The sequence below is a fragment of the Ascaphus truei genome, chromosome 3 (assembly GCF_040206685.1).
Source record: "Ascaphus truei isolate aAscTru1 chromosome 3, aAscTru1.hap1, whole genome shotgun sequence".
Lineage (NCBI taxonomy): Eukaryota > Metazoa > Chordata > Amphibia > Anura > Ascaphidae > Ascaphus > Ascaphus truei.
In genome coordinates this window covers 15,040,480-15,055,714 of record NC_134485.1, presented here as the reverse complement: position 1 = coordinate 15,055,714, position 15,235 = coordinate 15,040,480, and the positions used below count along the sequence as shown (strand labels likewise).

The 15,235-nt window shown below is 43.9% G+C and overlaps 1 protein-coding gene across 6 annotated transcripts in view; it reads right to left on the bottom strand.

Moving 5' to 3' along the window:
* Window positions 1–15,235, bottom strand: part of LSAMP (limbic system associated membrane protein) — a 750,958-nt gene that overhangs the window by 105,433 nt on the left and 630,290 nt on the right. The window lies entirely within an intron of this gene.

Here is a 15,235-nt window from a genome sequence, read left to right as displayed (position 1 = left end):
AATAAAGTATTATTTATTTTTTTACCCAGAATTCTTGCATCTTGCTCATCCATATCTTTCAATATATATAATATAATATATATAATATAATATATAAATATATATTTGCATACAAGCACTTGCTGAGGAATAAAACATGGATCTATTGCCCTCTTTCCCTCCCGCACCTTGATATCTACTTAGCAAGTTCTTGATGTTGTGTTCCATCACTCAATTAGCACCTCCGTCAAATGCAAGAAACGTCTTCAACAAGTTCCCTCCATCTCATGCAGATCGGATTACCCCACCCCCAGACTGGATGGGGTTTGTTGATGCAATTTTATTGAAGCATTACAAACGCCCTTGTCTTTTCCTCTTAGGATAACTCCCACGTTTGCTTTGTGTAACCGCTCCCCAGGTCGCGAAAGAAGAAGAATCCTGTGATACACTGATGCTAAAACGTGCACGTTCCCAAAGTCTCCGACTCCAATGGGGCCCAAATTCTTGCAAACAAAATGAAGATGGTTTCACAGCATACAATGAAACGTGTAATTAGTGTTGCAAAATTAGCACTTGCCCTAGACCAGGGATGGCCAGCTTCAGTCCTCAAGGGCCACCAACGGGTCAGGTTTTAAGGATAACCCAGCTTCAGCACAGGTGGCTCAATCAGTGGCTCAGTCTTCGACTGGCAGGGATATCCTTAAAGCCTGACCTGTTGGTGGCCCTTTGTGACGGTGCTCGTCACAAATCAGGAAGCGGACCCGCAGGGCTGAGGTAGGGATGCAAATATATTGACCAGAACCCAGGGACAGAATCCTGTAAGAGTATTCGTAGTCGGTAAGCAGGCAGGAGGTCAGGGCTGGCAGCAGAGTTGCAAAGTCCAGAGGACAGGCAGAGGTCAGGCAGGCAGAAAGCAGCGAGGTCGGGGTCACGGTCTGGGGTCAGCAACAGGGTAATCAAAACAGGCAAAAGGGTAAAGCGTGACTGCAAAGACCAACAAGAGCTGCAAACGTAAGAACTTTGATCGGCGACTCCCACTACTAGGAAATGCAGCCTTATATAGCAGGCTGCCAGTACCCAAAATGGCCACAGTAAGCAGAAAGGGCAGGTGAAATGGAAAACTCAAACGCAGCAAAACCCAGCACAGATCGAGCAGAATCCTCACACCCTTGGGGACTGGAGTTGCCCAACCCCTGTCCTTTATAAATGTGCAGTTCCATATACTGTACTCAGTTTGTCTCTAACTCTCCCAATACAGCAGTTGAATAGTAAGCTATTTAGAGCAGAGACTCATTTGCTCCAATGATATGAGTAATTGTTTTATCCCTCCCTGTATTACGCCTTATGTGCGAATTAGAAACGTGTTAGTACATTACTTTTTCAGTACATTTTGTGCTCATTTCACAAATTCACAAACTTGTAGTGGGATTTTAAGAAAAGAAAAAGGATGCAAAATGCACCCTTTTGTTTAGAAAATCATGCAAAAATGGCAACATTTCCCAATTTTTCACCAAACTTTCATTAATGATGTTTTTAAAGAACCCATACATTGGTCATTTGACCTTACACCCTGGAGTCATATCACAAAACCAACCTTTTTATGGACAGAAAATGGCAAATTTTGCCAAGTTTGCAAACTTTTGCTAAAATTTCGCTCATTTCCAACAGCTTGCTTAATATCAATGAAATAAAGATATACAGGGGCACTCCCAATGCCAGGTGTAGATCTTTGTGCAAACGAGCCCATCCCTCCCTCGATGTTCCAAACAGAGGGCTGCAGCGGCGGATTTTCAAATCTTAGCTGTATCGGGCGCACAGCGTCGTATTGCCATAGTAACGAGGTGCCACGTGACATCACGTTGGGGCGTCCGCAGCGTCATTTGATGCTGGGATTCCACAGGAGATGGAGGGGGCGGCAGCAAGGAGGCGGACAAATTAGGTCCCATTAGGTCCGATAGAGCCCGAGAGCGCGGCAAATGCATATGGGGCGGAAATTATTGCCGCCCCCAAATTTTGCCGCACCAGGCCTGGGCCTAGCGGGAAATCCGCCGCTGGAGGGCTGTAATGGTATAGACAAAAAAATAAGGATGGAGAAGTACTGATGAAACAAGTTGCTAAGTTGCTGCATATAATGGCAGAGGTACAGTGTTACATTTCGGGGTTTCTGAGGAAGGGGCTGTGACCCCGAAACGTAACACGGTACCTCTGCTATTACAGGCAGTAGTAACTCAGCAACTTGTTGCATCAGTACTTGTGTGCCTCCATCCTTATATCTGTGTCTATAACTTGATTCATATCTCTGTACTGCTCTGTGTACATTGGCTGCAGCTTTATCAATACAAATACAATATTGAATAGGGGTCGTAGCATCAAGCTTACTTTTGAAGACCGCTACTTCAAATTGATCAGGAGTGGGCAACTCCGGTCCTCAAGGGCCACTAGTAGGTCAGGTTTTCAGGATATCCCTGCTTCAGCACAGGTGGCTCAGTCGTTGACTGCATCGCCTGTGCTGAAGCAGGGATATCCTGAAAACCTGACCTATTAGTGCCCCTTGAGGCTTGGAGTTGCCCACTCCTGCATTAGATCTAACTGTGCACATATATCATTTTGTATTTTATTTCTCATTATCAGCACTATTTAGGCAACATTCCCTTTTCATGTATCGTTTTTTGAAATGTATCCTAATCCTCTGCATCTGAATTCAGGTCAAAGTAATAAGAGAAACCCTTCATTTTCCTCTCAAACATCTCTAGCAGATGTACCTGTTGACTATCTAGATCAGCATTGACTGATGGTGGTTACAGAGGCACCGCACTCTTCCCCAAAGCATTTAAATGAAACGCCGGGGAGCGCGCAAGGCCTCTGTAACTTACTTACCGTGGACTCGCGCGTCGCCATGGCAACGCGGCGGGGCCACGAGATGTGACATTACGTGACCCCGCTGCGTCATTTGACACCGGTTCCTAGGTAAGGGCTGGGGGGGGTGTGGCGAGCACTGGAGCGAGCAGGCACGGGGCGCAGCACAGAAAGTTTGTGTGCCCCTGTCCTAACTGATCCTCACAAAGCGGGTGGGTTTATACCAGCGCACTAGGTCATTGTACCTTTTCCCTTTGTCTTTAGCTGGCATTACAAGCCCCCCTCTGTCCCTCCAAGTGAAAGCCTGTGCCTGCAGTTCTGCATGTCTCCCTGGCTGTAAGGGTGTGAGGGCCATTGTTTAACATGGAAATTATATTTTCTCCCACAACAGGCAGAGAGCATGCAATCAGCGTGCGTGAGTAAAAGGCGGCTGTTCTCCGGTTATATAATCGGGTGCTTGAGGGGGATTCCATTTTCTTCTGCGCTGGAATTATGAAAAGTGTATGGTAATTGCAGAGGTTTTACACGCGGGGAGAATACAAATTGTAACCAAACAGGAAAGCAAATCCTCTTACAAAATCAAGAAAATGATGCTGCTACTTGTAGTCATTTCTTCTGGCCACACCATTCAGGCGACAAAAAAAAGAAGCCTTTTTTTGGTGCCTAACATCTTTCTGCCATTTCAAATGTTTCCTATGTTAATGTTTTAATCTAAATAAAAAGGCAAAAAATGTTGTGTTCAAATAGGTTTTAATCGCAGGTAAAAAAGATGGGCGAATTAAGTTGACTAAGTAACCGTCGCCTGTTGTCATTTTCTGATCCTATAACGTCCTGAGAACATCGTGCCACATTTTCTAGCTGAGACCTCTCTCCGGGATCAGTGTACTGTACATGGAGTAGAATTAGGGTGGCCAGGTGGGTCCTCCATTAATACTGGACACAATGGTGAAAGGTGTGACATGCTCGGGAGACGCATTCTGCGGCCCCCTAAGCCGGTCAGGTCACTATGTCCAGAGAGATAATACCTGACACATATATGTCCAGTGTTACTTCTAACGTTTTACTGGACAGAGTGTCCAAATACAGGACAGTCCTGTTCAATACTGGACACCTGGCAACCCTAAGTAGAATGGAAGAGGATTACCATTTAATACTTGTCGAAGAGCTGGCCGTTTGAAAGAAACATTAAATTAAATACATGTATTGCTCATAAACCTAAATTCACCTCCAGATCGCCTGAGCTGAAAATACGCTCCAGATGAAGGCAACACAAATCAATCTAAATGACATTGCATGACAGAAACCTTCTTATGTGTTACATTAAAGATGCAGAGCCATCGGTAACCCATCCAATATCCTTCCTTTCTGGGTAAAGCCCAGGTGGAATCAGAAATAAATGTTTATTTGGAAAACGTTCATAGGAAAAACTCATTTTGTAATTTACGTTTAGAGCAATTTAATAGGTCCTGGAAAAATGAGATTATTTATTTTTTATAGTGATATATTTTAACTCATTCAGTGCCTCCGGGACCTGAACTGATGCAGAGATAATGAAGGAAAACATTTTGATTAGGCACAAACTTTGAAACCTCCCATTGTAATGTTGCCCAAGTAACCCTCCCCTCTAAACCGCTCCCCAAACAGCTTATTGATCCTAGTGGCATTGTGGTAATGCCAAGCTCCTTCATACAACAATGTTACATGGCTTAACCCGACATGAATACTCCTTTACCTGGACAAGACTCCACTCAACATAAGGAAAACAAAGAGACACGGACCCTGATGAAGAAAGTATAAGATTCAAAACGCGTTGGGTGAATGAGAGCCAAGATTCAGCTCCACACAGCAAGCACGGGCTGCACCAAGGTGACGTCACGCCAAGCCAGCATGCCGGAGAACACTGCGTCAGTGCGTGGGGGTGGGGGGTCCCGCACAGTTGGACACGGGCACAGTGAAGTCAGCAACTAGTTTGTGCGCTTATCAAACCATAGTGTTTGTGAGGAGAACTGTGTGTTCTTGGCACGCATTACATTATTTAAAAAGACTACTCTATGGAGTTTGCTTCAAAAGGCAGAAACTAAAAGCCAAACCCCTCCCAACTTTCAGCTTAACATGTTTGCAATTTGCAAAAATGGTTAAAAATATGTATAGGTGACTGATGTGTGAAAACAGAGAGAGTGCAGCATTAATAATCCTCGGGCAGTCAAATGGAGTTTCAAATCTTTGGCAGCACAGTTGTTAAGGATGCTACACAATCAGTGATCGAAGTGGCTTTATAAAAGTAATGCTTCTGTATCTGATCTTAAAAAAATATGTTATCGTTGGGCATAGTTCTTTAAACTGTATTTAAAAAAAGGTCTAAACAACATTTATGCTGTAAAAGTAGGAAGGGATATAAACCGGCTTAAGCATATACATTTTTTAAAATCTAAAAAAGGTGGAACTGCAAGTTGTATATATAAAAAAGTAGTGATGCGTTGTATCCCCTATTACTGTACTATCAGAATTTGAACACGGTGCCGCTTTTAGGCTGAGTATTCGAGCGGTTAAACTCATTTTCATGCACAATAACGCCCATAACACTGTGCAACACCAAGGGACAGTCACAAAGGACAGATCTAGCAGGATAAGACAGTGCCTAGATTTTGAAGAGGGGGAGGAGAGAGAGAAGGAGAGAGAGAAAGAGAGGGAGAAAGAGAGGGAGAAAGAGAGGAAGAGGGACTCATCTGGAATGTCATTTTACCTAGTGAGAGAAACCAGACTGGGCTCACATATAAATGTCAGAGGACAAGACATCACTATCATGTGAATGTTACATTATATGCAGGCACACAGCAGCACAAGGAGAGCTACAGGTACCATATACAGTACTGCAGTGTCAGTACAGAACAGCAGGCAGGATTGAGAGGCAGTCTCTTTGCAGCTGTGCAACATCTATCTCATCACGTTATTACTACACTAAACGCCCTTTTAGAAGTAATTCTCACTATATTAAGACATATTGCATGCCTGTGCTACAGATGTGCCACATTTTCCACCAAGATACGGAAACATACCTCTACACAATTAGCCTTTTTTTGGGGTGAAAATCTGAACACTTTGCCAAAAATTCACTAAACAACATTTAATCCAGACCCTGGAATAGAGAGAGAAAGAGAGAACCCACTCTTTTCCTTCCCCTTACCTCTTTCCCCATACACTATTTCAATGTCTGGATTAAATAGTCTACTTTGGCTTCTGCAAATCTAGCACTATTCACAAAATGCTGGTGACATTTTTCTACTTTTCTATAAATGTAAAATTTTTGCAACACTTAAGGTAAATCAGCAACCCCTTTTGCAAACCACTCCCGGGAGACATGTGTACCTCTCGTCTGCACTCTACAATATGTTCATCCGTCCTCCATACCTTTCCATCTCTATGTGAGATGCTGCCCCTGCACGCAAGTAGTACTGTATAATACACAGTATTTCAACGCCAAGGCACGTTACAATTTTGCTTCAGATGCAAATCATGCAGCTACCTCTGGACTAAATCTTAGCAGGACATTTCAGACATTATAGTCCAGCATTCTCCAATAGCTAGAAAGGAACAATAACATTATATTGACTCAATTACAGTGTAAAGATCCTGGAGGTATCTAAATTAGTAGCAGGCTTTGCAGAGGAAAGTAATGTGCACAATGATCTCTTTTGGCATGTACACATGAAGAGTAATTTAGAGATGTCTTTGTAGCCCTGTATACAGTACAGTACAGTACATAGGGTTGCCAGGTGTCCAGTTTTCAACCGGACAGGCCAGTAATTCTGCTGTCTGTCCGGTATGTATGTGTCTGGTATTACTATTGTGGCGGCGGCAAGCGCGAGGGCGGTGGCGAGTGCGGCCGGAAGCGCTGGTGCAGAGAGGGCGGGCCGAGGACGGTGGCCAGGCGCAGTCAGGAGGACTCGTGTGTTGTCACTGAGTGGAGGAGAGGATGACCAATCAGAGGACGGCGGGGGCGGTGCCCACACCCCGGTGGCCCAGAGACAGGTTCCGGTGCTGTCTGCGGCCTGCTAGGGGATAAGGTAAGGACAAAATACAATTGGGGGGGGGGAGAATAAAATGATTACAGGGGGCCATGAGTAGATTCCAAAAACTTCAAAGTGTATTGAATTTTGTGTGCTCCTTCTATTTCTTGTTTATTGCTATTACGTGGATACAGCTTTGGGACGCCGGGAACAGCAGGAGGTAAGCACCAAAAGGGAATACACTGTAAATTTATTTTTCTAAATAGTGGTGTGCCATTTATATCTACTCTTTTCCGGGCCATGGGTAGATGAGATGATGATGATGGGGGGGGGAGGGAGGGAGGTGGATAAGATGATGATGATGATATGGGGAGAATAAAATGATTATATGGGGTGCTTGGGGGGGAATAAGATGATGATGATGAGGGGAATAAGAGTATGATAATGATGGGAGTGGGAAATGAGATGATGGGGGACTATGATGATGATGAGGGGGAGATGAGTTGATAATGATGATGATGATGAGGGGGGGACTAGGATGATCATGATGATGGGGGGAGATGAGATGATGATTCTGGGGCAGGCGCACTCTCCACAGACCCTACCCCACTGACTTTTCTCGAGCGCGTCATACCTTTCACCATTGTGTCCAGTATTTTGGGATGACACCTGGCAACCTGAAGTACATCTGTATGTACCTTGATTGGCGAACTCCGGTCCTCAAGGATTACCAACAGGCCAGGTTATAGGGATATCCATGCTTCAGCACAGGTGTCTCAGTCATTCTGACTGAGCCACTGATTGAGTCACCTGTGCTGAAGCAGGGATATCCTTAAACCCTGAACTATTGGTGGCCCTTGAGGACCTGAGTTGCCACCCCTGGTATATACTATTACAGTATTCTTTAGATGGTCCATGTAAAAGTTCCACAGCCTGGGACGGTTTTGTACACTTAGACACAGAGGCTGCCTGCTCAATTTGTTGTGAAGCTGCATCTCCATGTCAGGGAAACTCCATTCCAAGTGATGTAGCTCAGAGCTTCCCTGACCTGGAGAAGCGGTTTCACAGCATATTGAACAGAGTCAAGAGATAGAAAGTGACAAATGCGCATTAACATTAAGTAGGAAGCCACCTTCCATGTGACCAACAAAAGAGTATGTAATTCAGTGTTATATAAACTTTACAGGAAGCTACGTCACAATTAAGAAAAACTGTAATCAGAATGTTTTCATATTAGGTAGTGACTGTGTTTGCTCTATATGTCAAATAAAAATACCACTTGTGCGCACAGTCACATGTCTCAGACACGTCTGCAACCCTACCTTTCCCCATTACCTCTTAGCATGCAATGCTTCCACTGCAGCCAGGGATTCTGGGTAATGGCATGCAAATGAGCACTCATAGTGTCACTTTTTGCCCATTTTAACATGAAACCCTTTATCTTGAAAAAAAAGTCCCAAATATAAAAAAATTAATCAAAGTAAATAATACCAAGTAATGGACTTCCCTTTTTCCCCTCTGTGTGCCGCCATGTTCAGCGTTCTGCATCTCTCTGCTGTCCCACTGTCACGTTGGATGATGTCATCTATGACTCTGCCTGTTAGGTCAAATTGGTAACAGCGGGGGAGGGTGTTTAAAAGGGTGTGATCTCCATTTTTTATTTCAGACGGCGTTTCTGTAGCAGTGATGAATCCTTAGTGTACAAAGTAATTTTTTCTGATAGACAATTATTTCTCACCCACAGAGAGTTGAAAGTTACGTTGCAATGTATAGAACTTCCTGTTCCTATGTTATGTTCCTATGCCTAGGGGTGCCAGGGGGCTTCTCTGAAAATACTGGACTCAGTGGTGAAAGGTGCGTCAGGTCACTATGTCCAGGGAGGAAAATACCGGACACATACATGTCCAGTATTACAGCACCTCTCATTTTTTTTACTGGACAGAGTATCCAAATACAGGACAGTCCGGTTCAATACTGGACACCTGGCAACCCTACCTATGCCTTACACCTGGGGTGGGCATCTCCAGGACCCATGGGCTACAAATAGGTAAGGTTTCAGTCATTGCTGATGGAGGGATAGCCTAAAAACCTAACCTGTTGGGGGTTGTTGAGGACTGTAGTCGAGAATCCCTGCCTTAAACGACATCGCAATGTGGTCACATGACCACCCCTAGTTCGATTATAAAAATAATGTTTCAAACTTTTATGTATTAAAAAAATCAAAACACATAACAGGTGGGTGTTTCTTGGAGGGGTTGTCTGCTTTTAAAATACCATTCAGCTAGAATAGAGAGAAAGACAATGAATATAATAGATTTGTTTCTGTTTTTGTACCGTGATTGGTGTGATTGCGTCTTTAGGCAGATAACAGATAGGACAGACAGAGTCGGGGTGATAATTTCAACAGTGGATTGATGTAATCTCAGGAGTGAGAAACAGAGCTGTGAGGGCTGAATTATTATTTGGGGAGTAGTAGAACGTTTTCTGTGTACCTTCCACTCAAACTGCATCCTGATTTATCGCCGCACTTGGCTGCTTTTAGTGTATATTATTAAACCGTCTGAGAAACCAATCTCTCCAGCACAATGCATGGAAGAGAAGCCATTAGGTTCACAAGGGCTCTCTGCTAATCATTACCTCCAACTAGCCTAGAGCGGCCAGTGAAAAACTAGCTTTGTGATTGCATCCATGGTCCAGAATGTCTGACAGTGGGGATTTTTCTTTTTTTCAAATATTGTCTCCTTCCATTTATGAAGCATAAAATAAAACCGCACAGTGATGCTGAAAAACACTTGTACAAATAGGTTTTTCAGCATTAATTAATAATAATTTGTTCTAGCGCTGCTAGTTTTACGTAGCACTTTACAGAGACGTTTTGCAGGCACTGGTCACTGGCCTGTGGAGCTTACAAACTATGTTTTTGGTGCCTGAGGCACATGGAGAAAAAGTAACTTGCCCAAGGTCACAAGGAGCCAACACTGGGAATTGAACCAGGTCCAAACTCAGTGCCGGTCAGTGTCTTTACTCACAGAGCCGCTCCTTCTCAGGTACAGAAAGGGGCAGCATTCCATTGAATGTCTTTCTGGCAGTGCCGGGGTTAAGCCACATGGTCTGCCCATCCTAATACATTTAGATAAAAAAACAAGGCTGGCACTGTGGCTAAAACCCAAACGGTCTCACTGCAGCTGCTATATACGGGTGAGCTAACGGCAGTGACACGTTAAATGCAGGCGATTGGATCCCTTTTAAAAACGTTTAATGTTTCTATGGTAACTTCTGGAAGTGCTTTGCAGACAATCTACCTAATTTCTTCAATGATAAAACTCTTTTGTGGCCAATTGTTTCTGTTTGTATGGTAATTATAATACGAGGGTAAGCACACAATAAGGCCCATTATATTGAAGTGAATGGGCGGTACACTGTCTTATGGAATAGCATGGCTTATTATAAATGAGCCGGTGTGTGATATCGATGGGCATTATTCAATATGCGGTGAAGCCCCTTGCTACAGAAGTGGTCAGCGCCATGGAAACTAATGGGACTGAGATGTTCTCTAGGCTAGGGGAAGTGGGTACACAGGGCCAATGAATTTCACAAGATCCATAGAAAACAGAACCATTCATTTTTCATAGGAAACTAAATAAGTTATGTATGTATATCTTTATTTATATAGCACTATTAATGTACATAGTGCTTCACAGCAGTAATACATGTGACATAATAATATGAATAACAAATACAAATAACACATAATGGGAAGAAGCTCTTGAGAAAAAAAATGTAACATTAGGAAAAAGAGTCCCTGCTGTGAAGAGCTTACAATCTAATTGGTAGGTAGGAAGAATGTACAGAGACAGTAGGAGGGCGTTCTGGTAAGTGCATCTGCAGGGGGCCAAGGTCGATGTATGAGGTGTATAGTATCAGCCACAGAGCTGCCCATTTACTTTGTTAAGGAGGTGGGTTGATGTGTCTGTAATGGTGATTGGATCTGTGTAATGCATATGATGGCATCAATATGTTATTTAAAAATTTTGTTTTTGCCTCCTGTGTGGGACTGCCCATTGAAAAGGTGAGTAGTGGTACGCTGTGGTTTTAAGGTATTGGTGTTATTAAGTGGGAGATTTGGCCATTACTAAATGTGTGGTGCATAATACCTGCTGGTAACAGGAGGGCTGAGCTGTCTGCTGATGGTTGTGGGGACAAAGGATCAGGTTTCTGGGGTACATCACCCATATGGTTCTTTAGCAGTGCAGCGCCTCCATCTGCCACAGGCTCCAAGATGAATGGAGGATTGGATCTCCTACAGTAGAAATACTTCCCCTCCTCCCAGTAAGATCTCACCCAGGCAGGAGGTATATGCAAACACGAACGGTCTTTATTGATACCACCAACACACAGTAGTGGTCTGCTCAATCACTGATTCTCAGGATCAGCTATCCACTGTATGATGGTCCCTGGGCAACCACTAAAGGTCAGGGCTCCTGCAGCTGTCTTAACTCTTCCCGACTCCCCTATCAGAAGCCAGGGTATAGGCTCACACTCACTCTCCCCCAAAGGGGAGAGGAACAGGGAAGGCCCCAATCTCAGGCTCCCAGTTGTGTGACCTTGCCTCTCTCAGTGGGGAGAAGCACTAATGAATTTGGGGCGGTACTGCCTTTAAGTACAGCCAGGAGGAGGAAACCAGGTTTGTTCCATGATTGGACATGCTCAGGCCTGAGGTCACCACCTCCCACTGTCACTCAAATGCAACACCAAGGAGTGGGAAAAACCCATCTTAACTGCTGGCAAGGCCTGTTCTTAACAGGGCTTACGGCCAGTACAAGGGCTGGCTAGTAGCCACAGGTGGCATGGCTACATAAGTTTGAGTAAAGCTGCCAGCTAGCACAAATTTGGCAGAGGACAAGCAGAAATTTGCACAGGCTCCCCCAAAATCCCACACACGTGAGACTCTGTGTGTTGCACATTCGTAGTGTTGAAGAGTATAACGTGTTTAATCTTCCACGGTATTTGCTAACCTCGCTTGATGTCTTCCTGAGACTTTGGTTCTAACAGTAATTCCAGCGCATTCCGCTCAGCGACGGCGATGTATTCTGCACGGATCGTGTAGACTGGGAAGTCTCATGATAATATAGTGTCAGGTTGGCATCTGAATCTGTTGTAATGCAGGTGTTAACCCGTGCTTTATCTCACATATTCTGCAAGCACAGGTCTCAGGAGAGACCAACAGGACAGGATTTCAGTGCGATACATACCAAGTTTACAGAGTGGTATCTAGAGCCAAGTTAATTTGTTAATGGCATGTTAATTAGAGAAGTCTTGAAAACCTGGTCTGCTGATTACGTTGTATTACTGCTGCTGCAATCAATTTTTTTAATATGGCCTTATAACACATCGCTCTGGCCTCTCTGCTTTGCAGCTCGAGGGGTGGTAGTGCATTGTAATGCGCTGATGTCCCATCAAACGTATAAATCTATATCTGTAATTACATTCTGGTCATTACAAAGAGACTTGTGCACGTATAGATGAGAGCTCTGTTTACCTTCTCTGGGAGTAAAAGCCCCTTCTACCCTTCCAAACAATAAATAAATAATTACTTAAGCTGTTGGTGAAAGTGCTATGTAAGCAACAACGCCAAGCAAGCAGTGTCACCGTTTACATAATGATCAGTAGGGAAAGATCTGTCTTTCTCCTGGAAACCGGGGTATTATTCGGGGTTTCACACTGATCTTTAAAAAAAAAAAAAAAACTGTTCAGGATGACATTTTCAGAAATGTTAACCTCCAAGGTCTAAAATCGGAGATCTTTGCAGGTGACACACCAACAAATGGCATTTCAGTGGCGAAGTCCTGACTTTTATCAGTGAGTCTTTAATCATTGAAGTCTATGAGACAATCAGCGATAGTTTTCAGGTCTGCATATTTATATATGTTTGGGCTTGCCTGTCACCCTGCTGAGTATACTGTACATGTATACTGTATGTACTATATATAGAGTAGGGCCCCGCTTCTCGGCGTTTTGCTTCTCAGCGATCCGCCTATACGGCGGTACCGAGAAAGGGGCCACCATGTCTGCGCATGCGCAGAACGGAGACGGCCGAGTTCACGCATGCGCAGAACGTGGATGGCCGAGGTCATGCATGCGCAGCACAGGGCAGCGGCCGAGTTCACGCATGCGCAGAACAAGGATGGCCAGGGTCGCGCATGCGCAGAACGGGGAAGCGGCCGAGTTTGTACATGCGCAGAAGGGGGTACTGCAAGTCAGCGCATGCGCAGAAGCTGAAAATCACCGGTTCCGCTTTATGGCGAATTTCACTTTGCGGCGGCGCTCGGGAACGGAACCCGCCGTACGAGGGGGGCCCTACTGTACTGCACGTGTGTGTTCAGATCACTAAGGAGGCTCCTCACCTTTGCTGCAGCATTGATAAGAGTGGGATGTCAAGCAGCTCATTCAAATGAATGAGAATAATAACATCTTCACCAGCACAGGAAAGCGGCTTATCCGTTTATTGAAGAGGGTCCTACAGGGTCACCTTATTCTGGCCGTCATCTCATTTTAGAATGACCTCATATGAAATACCGACTTTGTTTCCAACATTTAATTTTAACCCTTCCAGTGTCAAAGCAGCTCGGGTCACAAAGTGCAAGGTCGTGGGATCTCGGACACAGCGAAAGCCCACACACGTGACAAGATGCAAGAAGGGCAGAAAATGACATGCCGTGAATAGCACACAGGTATTGCGCGTGTGCAGGCAAAAGGACGCTGAAAAGATTGACCTCCCCATGGCCCCCCTGGCGGCCAAGGTGTAATTCCCCCGACATGTTTTAGTGAGGTGGGGGGGGGGGGGGGAGGGTCAACGCCAGCCCTCAAGGACCACCAACAGGTCAGGCTTTAAGGATATCCCTGCTTCAGCACAGGTATATCAGTCAAAAATTGAACCACCTGTGCTGAAGCAGGGATATGCTTAAAACCTGACTTGTTAGTGGCCCTTGAGTACTGGAGTTGGCCGCTCCTATTTTAGGGGGTTGCATTTTGGTAACGATCGAAAATAATGCAATAACTTGACGCCTACTCCTGTATAAACGAGTGCATTCCAACTGTGCCTCCCATCCAGTAAGGGAGCGAGCTAAGGTGCATGGGAGTTACAGTCTTCTGAATCATAGCACCTACGACTGAATCTGGACCTCTTTTACCCATTTTGATGGAAATTACTGGCCTTTAATATGCTCCTAAACGGAGATTATAGTCACCGCGGACGCGCCGTCGCGGCCACTATATTCGTGGCCTGAGCAGTCTTCCCCGAAGCTGCATTAGAGTTCTACTCCACTCAAATAATCGGTACGAATATCTTCTGCAGTAGGGGAAAGACAACTTCACATTATATTTAATACGGGCTACTGTGCATCAGGAAGAATCGCTCACCGGTAATGAGGAGGAGGACGCCTTCATTATCAGGGAAACTATCAAAGTTATATTTCTTTATGGAAGCTGCATCTATTAATTTACTTGTGTTTCATTTGCGAACCACATGGTTTGCCTGCTAAAAACAGCAGCGTGTTTATCCTGATCCTAGAGATGAATTTATTATAGCTCCTGCTGACCCAATCACAATCAAATAAAGTTCGTTTCAGTATCCGTTCCCCCCACCCCCCCTTATTAATCAAATATGTAAAAGTCTTTCCATCAACATACGGCTATATTTAATAACGGTGCAGCCAGAATATGCCTTTATAACTTGAATTAGCACAACAACTTGTATTTATCCTATTAAGTATACCACATTAACCTTGCAAATATGCTAATGAACTGATTCTGCTGCTTCAACAAGTATGAAATTAATCGCATTTGCTTGTTTTGTTTTTTTTTACATTATTAATTCTTGTGTTTCTTTAGGCTCTTTGCCGAGGACAGAGAACAAGAGGGAAAAGGCATCCGGGTATCATTGACAGAGGGCAAAAGCACTATAGATAAATATATATATATAAATATATAATCCTGTTCATTTTTTTTGACACTCATTTTTTGGGGGGGATATTGACAAGTACTGATATTTTTTAATATACTAACTACCATTAATGCGCGTTTAGATTCTCTAATATTCCACCTGAGACAGAGAATAGAATCAATAAATCAGCTAATAACAAGACAACCTTCGTATTCTAGGTTCTACCTAAACTCCACCTCTGCTACCCACGTCTAGAGTTTTATGCTTTATCATACTGTACATTTTATATATTATATGGATTTTAAGGAATAACTACTCACTATTTATTACTAGTATTATAGTCCAAGACTAGTTGGCTTTCTGGCACAGTGTTCATTCATTCTTGAAAGATATATACAGTATATATATACACACATTCATTTGAATATATATCTATATATATTTTTATATA